The following is an 18,467-nucleotide window of genomic DNA, read 5'->3' as shown; positions in this document are numbered from 1 at the left end:
TCTGAACACTATTTTACAGTGTTTTATTGCGTAGGAAGCATATTGGTCATTTCATACGGAACGATTCTATAAGTATACATATATGTAAATGTATACACATTTATTATTTATTGTTATATGGTTTTCTGAAAGCTCATAGATATTTTTGCTGCTTAAGTTGATGGTATAAAAAATTGGAGATATGCTTTATGTGAGATTCGGCGAAAGTATACCTGAATTGTAAAAGGAAAAATGGAAAAACTTAGATGAGAACTAAATTCGATTATGGTAGGGTTTATTACATCTGTTCCAAAATGTTTAATTAGCTTAAATTCATTTGGTTTAAAACTATCTGATTATCTTTAGTTAAATTTTGTATTTAATGCAATTCATTTCAATTTATTTTAATTCAGTTTAATTCGATTCAATTGAACTCAATTCAATTCTTTTACCTACTTTATTTTATTTTCGTGTTTATTTATTTTTTAATTTTATTTTATTTTGCTAATTTATTTATTCTTTTTATTTTTTTTTAATTTGATTTTATTTTATTTTAATATTATTTTGTTTTCATTTTTTTTATTCCATTTCAGTTTACTTTATTTTATTTATTTCATTTTATGTAATTTTTTATAAACATTTTATTTTATTTTTTCTAATTTTTTTATTTTTATTTTAACTTTAAATTTTTTTGCTTTTTTTCATTTCATTGCACCTAATTCTAAATTTATTATATTTTAAGTTTAATTTATTTTCTTTATTTTGCCTTATTTCCTTTCATTTCAATTTATTCTACTTTATTTTTTTCCATCACTTTATTTCTATTTTACTTTATTCATTATTATATATTTTATTTTCAAATAAATCAAGACTATTTGTGGTGTGCGTCTTGATGTTGTTCCACAAATGGAGGGGCCTACAGTTTAAAGCCAACTCCGTACGGAAAATAGTCTTTTATAAAACTTTTTCTTCATTTTGGTGTTCCATGCACGGAGATTCGCACCTATAGCAGTCACGCACTAACCCATTCGGTTACGGCGGTGGTGGTCATTTAATTTTAATTTATATTATTTCATTTTGTTTTAGTTTTTATTTTATTTTATTTAAATTCTTTCATTCCTTTTTACATTAACCTTTTTAATTTTTTTATTTAATTTCATTTGATTCCACTCTTTCATTATTTTCATTATTTTTGTATCTTAATAAAATTTATTGCGTTCTAGTTAATTTCAATTTTAATTTAATTTTATTTTATTTGAATTTTATTTTAATTTAAATTTTGTATCATTTACTTCATTTATTTTTATTTATTTATGTTATTTCATCTTATTTTTATTAACATGTTTTTTTTTTATTTTTCTTTCATTTTACTTAATTTTAAATTTATTTTATTTTAATTTATAATTCAAATGTTATCTTTTATTTTACTTTATTTCCTTCCAATTCATTTCAGTTTTTTGTATCTTATTTAAATTATATTTCTTCCTTCATTTCATTTAACTATTTTTTATTTTTTTTCTTTTAACTAAATTTTTTTATTCACTTTCCATTTTATTTCATTTCATTTTAGTTTTAAATTTATAATTTATTTTTTTGTTTCATTTTACTTACATTCTTATTTTTTTATTTTGTTTGCATTTTATTTAATTTAATTTGCCTTTTAAAGGAATAATTTTTTATTGTTTTTTATATCTTACTTAATTTCATTCCATTTTAGTCTAAATTTCAATAAAAAATTTTGAATTTTATTCTTATTTTATTGGTTTTTATATGCATTTGATTCATTTTGTTTTTGCTCTTCTTATTTCATTTATATGAAGATTTAATTTTTTTCTTATATGTAATTTCATTTAATTGCAATTTTTTAATTTCATTTATTTTATTGTTTTTGTTTTAATTTTTTTTATTTTATTTTATTTTATTTCATTTTTTTATTTTATCTTTTTATTTTATTTCATTTATTTATTTATTTATTTATTAATTTTTTTATTTCATTTCATTTATTTAACTTCATTTCACTTAATTTTATTTTTATATTTTTAATTTATTTAAATTCTTTTCTTTATAGAAATATTGCTTAGTTTTATTTTATTTTTTATATGCCTTTGATTTATGTTTGTTTTGGTTTTTCTTCACTTCATTTTATTTTTATATTTATTTATTTTATTTTGTTTCATTCGATTAACTTTTTATATAATTTTATTTTTTTCGTTTTAATGCTTTTTTTATTAAATTTTTTTTTTTGCGTTGCTTTATTTAATAATTTTGTTTTAAGCCCTTTAATTGTTTTATTTATTTTACATATATAATTTATTTCATTCACGTATTTCTTATTTTATTGCTTTTTCAGGTATACCATTCCATCGTAATTGGTTTTACTTTCTATACTCTCTTCCAATGTTTTGAACTACCCTTATTTACGAGGTTTTACTCATACTAATTTTTTTCATACTAGTGATTACACCAAAAACTTGTTCACTGCCGTTGCCATGGATGCCAGCTTTTTTATTATATTAGAATTTTGTTTATATTTGTAATTAGTAATTTTTTTTTACGCAAACGATGCTAGCTAGCTGTTATGTTCTTTACTTATTGCTCAGTCAGCTGTTGCGGTGACGCGCGGGCCATACACGACGTATACGTAACAAAATAGTTAAAGGTTGTTGTCGTTGCCGTTGTCGTCGCCGCGGTTGCGTCGAAAGTCACTGAAAAACATCGCAGTTCGCATCGCAGTATGTAAGCACAAAAAGAAACAATGAGAAGAGAGAAAGAGAAAAGTACAAATACAATTTAGATATAAATGTTTGTACGTTTGCACAATGCAGTTAACAACAACAGTGAGAAAACAACGAAATAAAGTAAGTAACCATCAACATATATGCATTTTTATATACAAATACGAATAAGTGCATTTTTGCTAATATTGCAAAAGAATAATTGATGAGTTAAACAAAAACGCAGATGGGAGATGAAATGCGATTGTAGTGGATAATGTACATTGACCTCCACAGATGTTCGCATGAATGTTATTTATATTTGTGCAAAAATGTATGTATGTATGCACAGTACGAGTATGTATGCAGATGAATATGTCGATATGAGTATTGCAAAAGTGTGCTAGAGTGGTGAGAGAAAGAGGCGCGACTGCTAGTTGATGACTTTTCTAGTGAATTTTATTTCAAAACATTCGAGCAGTATAGGGTTTGAGAGAGATTATGAAATTCACTCGCAAAGCTGGTTAAGAAATTGAATGAGATTGAAGTGACCTTCCTATTGAGTTATTTCAAGGTCATCGACTTGAAACTAGTTTTAAATTGTCTGTACTCATATAAAGATAGAACTAATTTAGGTAGAACGAATATACTCATACATACACACGTATGAATCCACGAAATACCCATCACATACATACACATCACTTTATCTGTTTGTAATCTTTCAAAATCTTAACTTTAATTGTTGGCGTAAAATAGTAACAAAAAAACATCATATGAAACGATATTTTTGTACATTTTTCGGATACGAAATTAATATGAGATCATTTATACCCCAGTTTTTAATTCTGCACACATATTTCATAAATATGTTTGTACAGCCATACCTTAATTGCTATGAACGTCGAAGTTTCATTAGTTTACAAAATTTTTGAACCATTTATCAATTGAGCTTGGAGTAGGCTTTTAAACTATTGACAGTGATGAAGGTGAATATGACAACGCAACAAAAGTGCTAACGATAGAGTCGTCGAGGCAAACAAAGTACTTTTGAATTTATGGTAATGACAAAAAATTTTGTTTTCATGCTACTCCTAAATATTTATTCCTTGGCCAAAAAGCAGTGTCCTAAAATTGTTTCATTTTTATTTTATTTTATTTTATTGTTTTTCAATGTTTACCTGTGCCGCCGACGCTTAGAAATTTACTAACGAATTTGCATAGGAAAAAATGCACTTCTGCTTAGTATAAACTGTTTACAGATCGATATTACTTAATCTCTTGCTTTAACTTCATTTCACAAACGTCCAAAAAAAGTATGCCAATTGCCTTATTTGAAAAAAAAACTTTAACTATTTTTTGTAGTCACCTTGAAGCACCCCAAAGTTTAAAAATTATGAAGACAAAAATATTAATCTCGTTTTTTTATTATTGGTATCAAATTTAAAATATCATACCAAAAAACAGAAATACAAAAATGTAGGCAACTTTCGTTTTGGCCATAGAACCAATTTTGTGGTAGCGGGAAGAACAAAAGTTTGTTTTGCTTTTAAGGACTGTCCTAATGTGCACATATGCATATGTAAGTATATATTTATGACTTTGCGTTAATTAGTGAGGAGGTTCGGTGTGCGTACATATGTATGTATGTTAGCAAACTCGATCGATTCCTACGTTGACTAGTTACTAACTAGTTACAAATAGGCCATATAAAACACATTTGTAATTTTTTCAATGTAATGAGAACTCAAATAGGTCTCTCAACATAACGGCAGATATTGGCAAAAAATAGGTCAGAGAAATTGAAAAAATATCTTTACTATAACAGATTTCAGCAGCATAGTTATTAGTTAATGTAGAGTAATTATGCACATACAATTGCCTTCGACCAAACGGCGCAACATTTTATGGCCGGACGAGTCGAAGATTGTCTTGTATGGTGGAAAGGGTTCGCGCCAATATGTAAGACGTCCACCTAACACCGAATACCAGCCAAAGTATACAACAAAAACAATAAAGCATGGTGGTACTAGCATTAGGGTCTGGGCATGCTTTTCTTGGCTAGGCGTGGGACCCATTCATTGGGTTAAGGAATTGATGACTGGCGCTTCATATGTTGTTATACTCAAGGGCATCATGCTGCCATATGCCAAAGTCGAAATGCCGCTTGTTTGTACGTTCCAGCAAAACAACGACCCCAAACACACGTGCAAAGTTGTTAAAAGATGGTTTGAGGAGAGTCAGATCAACGTAATGGGTTGAAAATTTGTGGGTTGATATCAAGGAGGCAGTAGCCCAACGCAAGCCAAAATCTAACGCGCAACTATAGGAAGCTGTAAAGAGCGCATGGGAGTCGATTTCGATTGAAGGATGCCAAAAACTTGTTGACTCAATGCAACGCCGTTGTACAGCAATTCTAAAGAATAAGGGTCATGCAACAAAATACTAATTTAAATACTAAACAAAAAAAATAATAAAAATTAAAATAAAATCATCATCATATAAAAGTTTTGTCAAAATTCATCAAAACACACACCGCAAATAGGAGGAGGAGCTCAGGCAAAAACCTAACAGAAGTGTACGCGCCAATTATTTATTGATTTATTTATAAGCATGTTTCTGAAGTCGGTGGAGACTGCAATTCAAGAACGATCCGATCAAAATTATTACAGAGTTTTGAAGCTGTTTTTGTTTTTCTTAGTTAAAAACTTCGATTTTCGGCAAGAATAAATTATAAGTTTTCTTGATGTTAGATGAATCAGTACAAAGTTATAATGAAACGCCGCGAAATTGCACGATATGTGAGAAGGGGTTCAGCAAAGAGAGTTACAACATCATCCAAAATTATTATTTAAATTGGTAAAGTCAAAGTGACTCATTATGAATAACACTTGAATTATTAGCTTTATAAAATAGATTAAATTTTTGTGGAAAAAATGTATCAAAAGCATCAAATTGTCCATGCCTCTGACTACTCCTAACCCCATAATGCATGCCAAACTTAATTTTAATATTCATATCGTCCCCTTTCTGTGTTAACCTAGTAGCTACAAAATCATAATTTTCAGTAAATCGATAAAAATGTTTAGAGTTACTTAACTTCTATGAAAAGTTATAACTTATTTGATACGATACTTCTAGTTGATATAAGGTTTTTGAATTCGAACATGTAGATACGAGAAAAATCGAAACGCTCTGAAAAAAATTCTATAATCATTATGAACATTGTACAGGAGTAAGGAGTCTTTTTCACTAAAAATCTCAATTTCGAAAAAATGAAGTTACGAGGTTAACACAGAAACGGGACGATATATAAAGCGGTCAAGAGATTTCAGGAATTTAGCTCCGTTCCCAACATCATAAAGATCACTCAGATGGTCTAGCAAGTGTTCATCAGTAATCGGTGACTGAACTGCCTGTTGCCCTTTATCGACAGTGATTTGCACATAACAGGCGGCTGCCTGTTAACGAAATTTTTTTTTATTTGCAGATAAATTTTAAAACGAAGTTAGAAAAAACGGCTCATCCTTAAAATGAACATTTATAATCTTTTTTTACATTATATTTGTTATTATTTGCATTATTATTATAAGTCTTTTTTATATGGAGAAAATGCGCAACATCCGCGAGGAAAAAAATTATAAAAAATCAATGAGATTTTTCGGCAACTGCAAACTTTCACTTTGTTTCTAAAATTTAATAAGCTATAAAATTGCATACTAAAGATCTTTCTATAAATTCGAATTTAAAATAGTGGAATTGAAATGAAAAGTGTGTGGAATATTTCTATTTTCTGTATAAAATGTAAAATTTGTATTTATAGGGTTTCAGAGGCATCCTGAGCAGTAATTTTGCGTTCCTCTTCCTAATAAGAGATATCGCGAATCTATAGATAAACAATCTACTAAAGCTTGCGGATTAGTGCAACCTGAGTAGGATATGAACATCTTTTAGAGTGCGTTTAATAACTATAACACAGAGAGCTATTGAGATGTTTTGACAGTTTATTTATTTCATTTCATATTTATTTCCAATATTTTTGTTATGAAAATATAGTTCATTCTACTGCAAAACCCATATAAATCCAAATTTCAAACTTCGAACAAAAAACACCTAGTAGCCCATTCAATTTTGATATAAGAAAATGTAAATTTGAAGTGCCTCCCAAATCACCTTGATTAAAACAAAAACATAATTTTTGAGCCACTTCAAATTTACACTTTGTCATATCAAAATGCATTGAATTTTTAATAGAATTTCTTTTTTTAGTTTTTGACAAATTTTAATCTTGGATTTATATGTTTTTGTAGGAGAATGAACTATAATATCATAAAGGAATTAGTAAAATTAAACACCTAAGAAGCAAATAATTTGTTGAAACTTGTCAAAAAGTCCCTGTATGTAGTTATTAAACTCGGAAATATTCCAGATTTTGACATTTTTCAATTACTTCTATCAAAGGTGTGTATCTTGTTCTCCGAACAGTAGGCTTGTTTCTAATTAGTCTTGCTACTCAAAGCTATTTTTTCCTACCAAAATAGATTTAAAATAGGTTATTTAGTAAACTTAAGAAAATACATGGTGTAAATCAAATGAATCCATTTGCTTGTGGCATCAACTTCTTAAGTCACTTACTTATCGCCACTTATGAGGTTGGCTACTTTACTCTGCACTATAAATTTTTCCTGAACAATAAAATATGTATGTACATATGTACATATGTTATGTAGCTGCAAGATGACGCGGCAGACAAAAAGAGGTCAAAGATGTCACTCGAACGCTATCAAAACAATAAATTACACGAATGTATAGCGTATTGTAGTGGTGGGACTAAATTTGAATGCATTTAAGGTAAGGTGATCGGTTTGATTTTTCAAAACCGACTTTAATACACTTTTATAGCTTTTCGAGTATTCATTTTTCTCAATTGATACACGGAATTTACATATAAAGGGTTTTTCAATTGGCGCGGGTCGATTTTGGCGCCCTGTGACAGCCATTTTGTTTTGGTGACATCTGTCAAATCTTTTGTTTATTATTCAGTTGTTTGTGCCAAATCATCATGGCAAGTTACACGATTGAACAACACGTTCAAATGATAAAACTTTATTATCAAAATGAGTGTTCATTAACGCAAACGTTGCGCGCATTGCGCCCATTTTTCGGTAGACGTGGTGGCCCTTCCAATTTGTTATGGCCCATATTGAACCATATGCACCTAGACGACATGTGGTTCCAGCAGGACGGCGCTACGTGCCACACAGCAAACGCCATTTTATTCCATTTCAACATATACTCGCCCTTTTTGAAAAACCCTATATTTTATAAAAAATTTCTCGATCTCAGCACCACCAACTCAAATGTTTAGCTACAAAAACACGAACTACAGCTAGTTTAACGCTACCCCCGGAAGGCAAATATTTCTATGGAAGGCCTCTTACATAGCAAAAATGCAATTTAAAGAAGAAAGGTTTCTATAATTTTTGATGTTTAACATACTCGTAACAGGAAATTTAAGGCAAAACAACAATAGCGCCTGTTAAGCAAACTTCAAAGTTACCGATACGTCTGCTATTTGTATCGGGCCAAGGATTGTCAATCAGCAAAATTGTTAAAATTTTTATAATGTAACAACCACAATGACGGCCCCCTTTATATTATTATTGCAACCTAAGTACTATATTTTCAATGCTTCTGATTTCAATTTTCTTTTCTCAAAACAAATTTTTTTTTTTTAATATAGGGCATAATTGACTACCCTAATATACATACATAAATACGTGCATTAGTGTTGACAAACTCAAAAATCTTATTCTACAAGCATTAACAGTTTATTTTTAGGACAGCACGAATGGAAGAGCTGATAAAAATGCGTAAACGACCACGAAGAAGATGTTGATTCAGTCATGGGTTCAATGATTTCGTAATTTTATGTGAGTTTAGAAATTCTACCGAAAATTGTGTAAAATGCATAACTCACTATGGCAGGCAAGCAAGTCTTTCAACAAAGTGCATCAATTTGGTAGTGATAAAAAATTGCTCAAACATTAAAAACTACAACATATTTGCGAACAAATGAAAAGGGAGAATTGGTATAAACAAAATTTTCATTGTATGTATTTTTTTTTTTCGTTAAGGCCACTGCTCTGATCACTTTCACAAGCGAAACAGCAATGTAATCAAAAGAAAAATTGTGTAAAAGTGTAAACAAATTCAAAAACAGTGCATGTGTATGTGTACATACAGTGCCAGGCAATAAAGTTCAGACAAATGTGGAGTATCTGATTTTTATATCAAATTGCGTCAAAAGAAAATCATTTTCGAATGGTCCAGTACTCAGAATGAAATGATAGAGAGATTTTCGTTTGCTTAGCGCCACTTGGCGACTCAATACAACTATGTACTTACATATATAACATACACATATACACGTATAGTAATAAAACTTTCAGCCGAAACGGATAACCGGCCGGATAAAGAACCAATCGGAAAATAAGTGTCGTGAAGAGGTGACGTCTCCAATTAAAATTTCATATTAACTAATCGGTTTTAAGAATATTGAATGTCTCTCGCGAGTTATAAGGCCTCTTCTATTCACCACTTCTTTGCTCGCTATCTTTATGCTCGACTAACTTGACGAAAAATTTGCGTACGAATGCAACAACAAAGTTATAGAGTAAGATTCGGCGCTAGCGAGTATGGTTATGCCTCATAAAACTGGTATAACTCACTATTTTCACAAGCAAATGTAATTTTAGGCACCTCTATTCCAGCGTTGCGAAGATTTGTTGTTGTTCTTGTTATTGTAGCAGCATAAACATTCGCCATACATCCACGGGTAATGCTGCTGGAGTGACAGTCCTTGACAGGATATAAATCAGGGTCGTTCCACTAAGGTAAAACGGACTGGCATGGGAAGATTTTCTCATTTATACCAGTTGCTGCTACTATTCACCACTTGCTAACGCTTGGCGAATCGAAGAGCCGTATAGTGCACGAGTTTTAGCTTTTCTCTTTTCAACGTGCCCTGGTGTGGTGTATGTATGTATACAAATAATTTCCTTTTGAAACGATTGTCAAAATTTTTATCACCAGCACTGTATATACACTAATGCATGTCCCTATCACAAATTCACCACTTCAAGCAAAACCAAGCCGCAGCACAGAAACAAGCAACTACTTTTGGAATGAGGTTAATGCTGATAGCGCGCCGATCTCATAAATTTATGTATTTTATTATTTCTTGAAATCGAGTATTCATATATATTACATATGTGCCTTAATGTAAGTGGCTACGCGATTCTTCTCATGCAACATAATTTTTTGTTTGAAAAACAAACAAAACAAAAAACAACAATATTAAAAACAATTTTTGTCAAAATTTGATTCGGAATGATGTAGAGAAAAGAAAGCAGTGGAATATTTTATGGATTATTTAAAAAATCTGTTTGTCTCTCACAGAACGGATGTTCCGAACTAAACGGGTCTATCACAGATAGGTTAAGGAATTTTCTGCGCAGGTTCAATGCTACCTTTTATACTGAAAACTTACTCGCTGCAATATTTGCCTTTCGAAAAATATTAGCCCGCTAGATGACATTGTAATCGAACTAAAGAGTGATACAAAAAAAACCCTATTGGAAGATTTATAATTTTTGCAAATTGCGCCGTACGTCCATCATAAAGGGTTTTTCAATAAGGGCGGGTAGTTGTTGAAATAAGGGCGGGTAGATGTTATTGTGTAGCACGTAGCGCCGTCCTGCTGCAACCACATGTCGTCTAGGTCCATATGGTTCAATATGGGCCATAATATTATAAATTGGTTTTCATCGTTGTGTAGCGCTCGCTGTTGACGGTGCCCGCCTCACCAACGTCGTTTTCAAAAAAGTACGGACCAATGACGCCGCCGGCCCAAAATCCACACCAAACGGTAACTTTTTGAGGATGCATTATCACCTGGTGAACCTCGTGTGGATTGGTGTCGTCCCATATACGGCAATTTTGTTTGTTAACACAGCCATTCATCCAAAAAAGCGCCTCCTCACTAAAGATGATTTTTCGCCCAAAACTGTGATTCTCTTCCAAACGATTCGAAGCCCAGTCAGCGAACAAACGGCGTTGTCAATGGTAATCAACTTTGAGCTCCTGGGTCAGTTGGATCTTGTACGGGTGTAGGCCCAAGTCCCGACGCAAAATTCGCCAAGTTGAGGTCTGCGAAAGGCCAAGATCTTGTGCACGGCGAGGAATAGACTGCCTCGGGTTCAGCTGTACACTTTCACGGACCGCGGCAATGTTCTCGGCTGATCTTGCGTTCCTTGAACGTACGGGTGTTGGCTGATTGTTTACTGACCCGGTCGTTTCAAATTTGGCCACCAAACGTTGAAGAGTCGACTTTGAAGGGCCACCACGTCTACCGAAAAATGAGCGCAATGCACGCAACGTTTGCGTTAATGAACACTCATTTTGATAATAAAGTTTTATTATTTGAACGTGCTGTTCAATCGTGTAACTTGCCATGATGATTTGGCATAAACAACTAAATAATAAACAAAAGATTTAACAGATGTCATCAAAACAAAATGGCTGCCACAGGGCGCCAAAATCGACCCGCGCCAATTGAAAACCCCTTTATTTTACACTTGTGAACTAGGCTGCTGCAATATAGTATATTACAAACAGTTTCCATCACATAAAATCATTTTTTTATTTAATAAAAGAGTTATTCAAACCCCAAATTGGATGATTTTTTACGCTGACTTTTTATTTTAAAAACTAAATTTATGATTTTTTCGTTTAAAATTCAGAATATGTATTGTATTATTGAGGAATTCTTGATGATGACAAATACCTGGTATTTCCATATGTATGTATGTATGTATGTATGTATATGTATTCAGGGTTTGGGGAAAATATATTAATTTGAAGTATTGTCAGAAAACATCAAACAAATTCATCAAAGCACATTACTTTAACGTCGACACACTTTTGTTAGCAGCTTCCCCACGACCCAAAGGATCCCTGACAGACCGGTTCAACGTTGGCAACGGCGAGTATCACAGGTGATGGAACAATTAGTTGTATGAGTCTTACGGCGACATAGACATACCATAGCGCAGCGAATAAAACTGCAGTGGCTCCGCTAGCTAAGTTATGTCGTCGGAAAGGATACAAACACACCACCAGCAGAGGAGGAGGACGGTCTTAGTCACGTTTTCTATGTCGTAAAAATGTGCTACTTCTTGATCAAACCCTGCTACTTCTTGATCAAACCCTGCTACTTCTTGATCAAACCCAATATCTTTGGATGCATCTACATATATACAATTTTTAATATTTTCGTAGATCTATTCCGTTTGTTCACAAAAAAGTGTAGAACAGCTGCTCTTTTTAAATATTTAGTCTAGTTTATCTTGTCTTTATAACTCATCCAAATGGCAATTAATGGTAACAGAAATTATTTTGTGTCTACTTGAACTCATTTGTATTTAAAAATGTATCCAATCGAATAAAACAGCGCATACCTCTTATTGTCATTATTATTTTGAGTGTTGATATATTTTAATTAAAATAAAATAATAATTTAACAACAAAATCTCTGTTATAATTCTTGTATATTATGCTCAGACATTCGAAAATTAATTGCTTTGTACATTTTTATTGATTCATTCAAAACGACTCGTTATGACAAACCAAATTTGTTGATTTCAGTTAGCGGCGCTTTGTAATTAAAAATATTTTGTGATGAAATAAGCAAACAACACAAGAAATTTATTAAGAGCAAGCAAAGATCTGGCGTGCGCGGCTGTGTCGCTAAAGCGAGTTTTTTTCTAAATACATATGTACATACAGACATACACATACATATATGTTACATATATTAATCACGTGTTTGTGTTTAAAAATAAATTGAGCTTGTGAAAAATACGAATTTCACAGATTTAATCCGCAGACGACTTTTAGTGATTAGGCCTTGAGCTTTGTTTGCTGTCGTTAATGAATTCAAGACGGCCACAATTCAAATGCCATTTTTATGCGGGTGATATGAATTCTTGGACTAAAAATACCCGCTTTCAATTTGCCCGTTAATTTCATCGATCATTTTGAACAATAAATTTTTTATCTAAAGCATCTTCAGTTTCATTCCACAAACGAAGTGAATTTATGTTGCGGAGAAGAATTATAGGCGCACTAACTTTGGGTAATAATATCTGTAGAGTGGCTGGCATTCCCATTAGGTTACAGTGGTTGCCACCCTCCATGAAAATGTAAAGGAGCCCAATTAGGCTGGAGATCCATTCTGATACCACTTGTTTAGGCATAAGTCTCTCCCTCTAATTCTCGTTATAGTGAAACCACTTTGTTTCTCTGATAAATTATCAAAAATTGTCGATGGTTGCAGATTTCAAGTCTGTCAGTCATCCAAAGAAGTAAGGATTTAGTCAGTGATATCGGGTTCTGGTGAGAGCAGGACAGTGGCAGAGAAAGTGTCCAACACTCTCCAACTCCTCCTATTGTTGTTGTCGCAGCATAAACATTCCCCATACACATAGAGGGAATGCTGCTTAAGTGACAGTCCTTTGGGGGATATAAATTCGGGCCGTTCCGATTACGTAGAACCGACTGTCGTGGGAACGTCACTCGTTCTCCTCCTCGTTCTTATAGCTGCAACAGACGTTATTACAGGGAAACCCCCCATTCGCTTCATGTGCAGTGCCCAGTGATGATGCCAACCACTGTATTAATATAAGGCCGGTGAAGATTGATGAGAAACCTAGTTCTGTGTTCACACCGGTGAAGATTGATGAGAAACCTAGTTCTGTGTTCACACCTTCTAGCTGTCAAATTACCTCACATGTAGGCCCGTGTCCCATCTATTGTTGGCCTGCGCGGTGTAGACCAACCTGATCCAGAGCTTGCTTGAGGATAATTGAATGCCCACATACTGGACAGAGTTGACTGATTCAAGATCAGTTCCCTTCTTAGCTCGTTTGCGATGCAAATTCCAGGAACGTCTCTGTGCCCCTTTAGAAATAATTTACATTTAATTACCGCTTTGGTAGAAGTATTGTTGCGCTATACAGATTTTATAACAGCTTTACTGTCGGAGTAGATAGTGATCGGGGTCCCTGGCCCATAATGCACCCTCTTTTTTAGATATTAACTTGAAAAATACTACAGTTGTCAGGTAGCCGTAGGCTTACTTATTATTTAGACCGTCTCTTATTTCCCATCACGGCCAATAATCGACGAGGAATATTTTTAACGAGATTCTTCATAGTGCCAGTAGGAAATTTTTTCCATGCGCTAAGGACGGGGGAATCTCCTTAAGTTCATCGACATTTTAATGGGCGTTTTTCCGCACCGCACAAGTTGTCTATCAAGGCACAAGTATGGGTTTAAGACTGACCATGACAAAACTGTCTTTGTAGAGTTTGACGTGGGAATAGGAGCGTTGTCCTGTTTGAATATGATTTATTTATCTTCGTAATGCATTATAAGCGGAAGAAGGTATTGAAACAGTTTGTCTTAGTAAGCCAGGGCATCCACTCTACAATACACAAAAGCAATTTCCGACCGGGACACATTTTTTAATGCTGTCCAGACCGGCACAGATCCTGCTCCTTCTTGCGCTCGTTTTGGCATCATATCGTAAATTCACACGCATAGTTATGGAATTCTCATTATGAAACTAGCAGCGAGTACTGAGATAAAATGTATTAAAAAAATTAAAAACAAATATTTATTTTATCCTAAGAAATAAAAAACAAAACTTAAAAAAATTAAAAAACTAACTATTTTTTTTTTAAATTACATAAAAAACGTAAACACAATGAAAAAAACAAAACTGACAAAAATTTAATCAAGAAAAAAGTAATTTATAAAAAATTAAAAAAAAAAATTATTAAAAATAAAACAAAAAAGCAAAATATTAATATAAAAAAATATAAAAAACGTAAAACAAATTATAAAAACATATAAAAAAATAGTCAAAAATTAAAAAAAAAAATTAAAAAATGTTATGAAAATGTTAAAAATCACCAAAGATATTTCACTTTAAAAATTCTAAACCAACGAAAAAACTCATTCTACTCAGGCCTACAAATTAACAAATTAAAGAAGAAATATATGCCAAAAGTCCAAAATACTTTGCTCACTTGAAATGATAAATATCCTAGGATTTCTTTACAAAGGAACTTTTTTCTTTCGACGGGAAATAACAAGATGAGAAAGAAATTGCAGAAGATGTTGAAACCTTTAACACTTTAATACAGAATTCAAGGGATCCCAAATATAATTTCCAATCCATAATGGACAGTGAGTAATAAAAAAATAAAGACAAATAAATAAATACCATCACCCGTGACACTTCTAAATGCTCGAGAATTTGCAAATAATTTACGAACCATATAATGTTGATGCCATCAATCAAGCGTGCGGGAGCCAACTAATTGAAGTTAATAATAAGACATAAGATCACACATCAGCAACAGACTACAGACAATAATAATAATAATGACACTGGTAAGTGCATGACAAAATTAACTACCCAGTCACACAAATCGGCGGCAAACGAAAGAAAAGAGCAATCAACCGAGCAACCAATGACCGATACCAACAGCAAACGACCACAGTCCCGGTCAGTGGACTCTTACGACTCGTGGAGCCGGTGCGTTACTGCAACCATTTTGGGCGTGACACGCTTTCTGGACGTGCAATCATTGCTCCAGCAATCAATGTGGAAAGCGAGCAATAGACGAGCTACATAGCCAACCACACACATACATACATTCATGTGTACAAGTGCATATAAGGGAACTAAGAACATAAATACATAAATAAGAGGCCAATCGCAGCGCCTTAAAGTGTTATTACCCTCAATTGCTAGAAAGATTGAACTTGAAAGTAGATACCATGAGCGAAGATAAAGTGAGCACATACATACATAGATAACGCAAGAATGGTGTGCGGTACACAGACACAAAGGCAGCAGACAAATTGGAAATAGAGATGAATATGTCCGAGAACTCATCCATATCCATTAGAGCGGTAGCCTGCACCTGTTATTAGACTAACGCCTGTGGATATGTGATGAATGTACATAAATATGTTTGCATACCTATATTTGTGCGTATACCTGCATGTATGTGTTGCTGTTAAGGAGATATTTCAAGTCTGTCTACCGCCTGAAATTTCATTATAGTCGTTGTTGGTGGTTTTGCTTCTTTTTTATTTTTTGGTGATTTCAATAGCTTCGCTGGAACATGCCACAATAAAGTAAGCGAAAAACAACAAATAAGTGCAAGTACGTTATGGATATTTATTGATGTACAATTATTAGCTTCTGCTTAAAAAATCTAACCATCGAAATTTGTCAATAAAACGAAATCAGTTATATACCACTGTACAACACATAAAAAATAACAAGGTTCCGACAATGAATTTTGGTCGCGAGGACGAAAAAAAAATATACATCTATAAGTTAACATCTGAATTATTTTAAGAGAGTCAAAGTGAAAGCATATTCTTAAAATTCACTAAAAAATAAAATAAATAATTGGCGTGTACACTTCTATTAGGTGTTTGGCCGAGCTCCTCCTCCTATTTGTGGTGTGCGTCTTGATGTTGTTGCACAAATGGAGGGACCTACAGTTTCAAGCCGACTCCGAACGGCAGATATTTTTATGAGGAGCTTTTTCATGGCAGAAATACACTCGGAGGTTTTGCCATTGCCTGCCGAGGGGCGACCGCTATTAGAAAAATGTTTTTATTAATTTTGCTTTCACCGAGATTCGAACCAACGACCTCTCTGTGAATTCCGAATGGTAATCACGCACCAACCCATTCGGCTACGGCGGCCGCCGCTGTTTTATGTAAAAAGCAACGGGGAACATTTTAACTCTCTAACTCCTCAAGAGATGGGATCTTTTTGCCATTTTTGTGAACAAGTGCAAACAATGCTCGCTCATAACTGAGGGATATAACGGGTTAAAATGTGCAACAAAACTATTTGTCACAGAATTCTATTATTAGTCTCTTAATACACCAAAGCTCGAAATTCAACTTCAATCCCAGAAATAAGTCAAAGCAGAAAATATGTAAAGGCTAATTGCGTAAATGTGTATTGAAATAATTGTTTTGGTAAAATTTTAATAGATATGCATACATATGTATACAGTCTGTGTCAGAAGAAACGAAACGATTTGTTTCTTGTAACTTCAAGATATATTTCGTTCTGCTTTTCGCTGCGTAATAGTCCCACTCAAGGGCTACGACGCCAGTGCTAACTCAGGTTAGTGTCGTTCGAAACTTTCCCGTAAACGCAACCAAACAAAAATGAGTGAGAAGTACGCGAAGTGTTTTGAGGTGATATTTTTATGCACGCATTCGAAAGGGCCGAAATTATCATACGCCGCGACTGCAAAAGTAATTAAAAAATCACAAAAGTTTGTTGTGGTGTGGAACCAGCCGTATAAGGTGTACAAAAATGTTGATGTCTTTTCCGAGCGCGGCTTGAAGCGAGTGACGTGGTGGCTTGAAGCGTGAGAGTGGTCGTCCAACCTTTTAAGCGGGACCCTTCTTTGTAACTACGCCAAGCATGATCGGTTCTTGCTAAAAAGGGAATAGATGTGAGTATCAACACCATCGAACGCCGACTGAAGGAGGCGAACATATCCTACCATCCTACATCATCAAAACCACTGCTCTCAGAAAAACACATTGAGAAACAACAAAACAAGAAAATGGCGCCACAGTATTGGACTGGCCTTCCCAGTCTCCAGACGCCAACACCATTGAAAAAGTGTGGGCAACTATGAAAACACATCTCGCCGGAAGGCAAGTCCATGATTTAAAGCAACTCGTGCGTCAAGTTCGCTGGTTCAAAGCATGAAGAAATGCCAGGCTATACTCGACAACGATGAAAACTACACGGCTTATTGAATAATTGCGGCGCGTAGTTTTATACATACTTTCATGTAAAAATGTTTAAATATATATCTTTTATACTTCGTGAATAATCGCGGTTACTTTTTTCTCACACAGACTGTATATATATAGATAATGTCACTTATGGCCGAGCTCCTCCTCGTATTTGTGGTGTGCATTTTGTTGTTGCTCCCCAGATGGAGGGACCTACAGTTTTAAGCCCACTCCGAACGGCAGTTATTTTTTATGAGGAGCGTAAATTACAGTACACATTTTGGGTTTTGATTTCTTTTCTAGGTAGGCCCAGGAAACATGCAGTTTCGACAGGTTGGGTCCAGAGGGAGAAGGGTGTTAGATGAGTGGGTTTTAAAGGGCATATGAAAAGGTGGTTAGTGTCGTGCGGGGTGCCTTTACATGCCTGGACATAAGTTTGGTTTGTCGTGGTTAATTCTGGATAAGTAGGAGTTTAACCTTCTACAATATCCAGAACGTAATTGTGCCAGTGTTACGCAGGTCTCACGGGGACGCTGGAGCTCTTCATCTGCAAGGGGTGGTGGTTGGACTCCGACTAAGGCATTCATTGGGCGGGAGCTTATGAAGGTGGTAACAGTCTCCCTGTGAATGTCGTTTAATGTCTGTCTAAACACTGTCTGGTCCAGTAAGTGTCTGTTTGTTTTGTCTTGGATCTCGTCGGCGTAGTGTAGGTAGTAGTAGGTGTCTCCTGACATGCCTGGGAGGCGGCTCCGGCTGAAGCAGGTGTCTGCAAGGATGAAACCCATGGTAGCACCCTAGCAGGAACTGTTTGCTGAGCAGTTTGTTATGCTCCTTAACAGGTAGCATATTGGCCTC

At 33.9% G+C, this 18,467-nt stretch overlaps 1 protein-coding gene across 1 annotated transcript in view; it reads right to left on the bottom strand.

Annotated features, from left to right (window-relative positions):
- LOC128866930 (F-box/LRR-repeat protein 20) overlaps positions 1 to 18,467 on the bottom strand; it is a 145,233-nt gene that overhangs the window by 94,217 nt on the left and 32,549 nt on the right. Inside the window, exon 2 of the mRNA XM_054107983.1 lies at positions 2,432 to 2,684. The gene's annotated coding sequence lies outside the window, so the exon portion shown is untranslated. The remainder of the gene's footprint in view (positions 1 to 2,431; positions 2,685 to 18,467) is intronic.

This window comes from Anastrepha ludens, chromosome 6, assembly GCF_028408465.1.
Source record: "Anastrepha ludens isolate Willacy chromosome 6, idAnaLude1.1, whole genome shotgun sequence".
Classification (NCBI taxonomy): Eukaryota; Metazoa; Arthropoda; class Insecta; order Diptera; family Tephritidae; genus Anastrepha; species Anastrepha ludens.
Note: the sequence above shows the minus strand (reverse complement) of the source record. Positions and strands in the feature narration are given on the sequence as shown.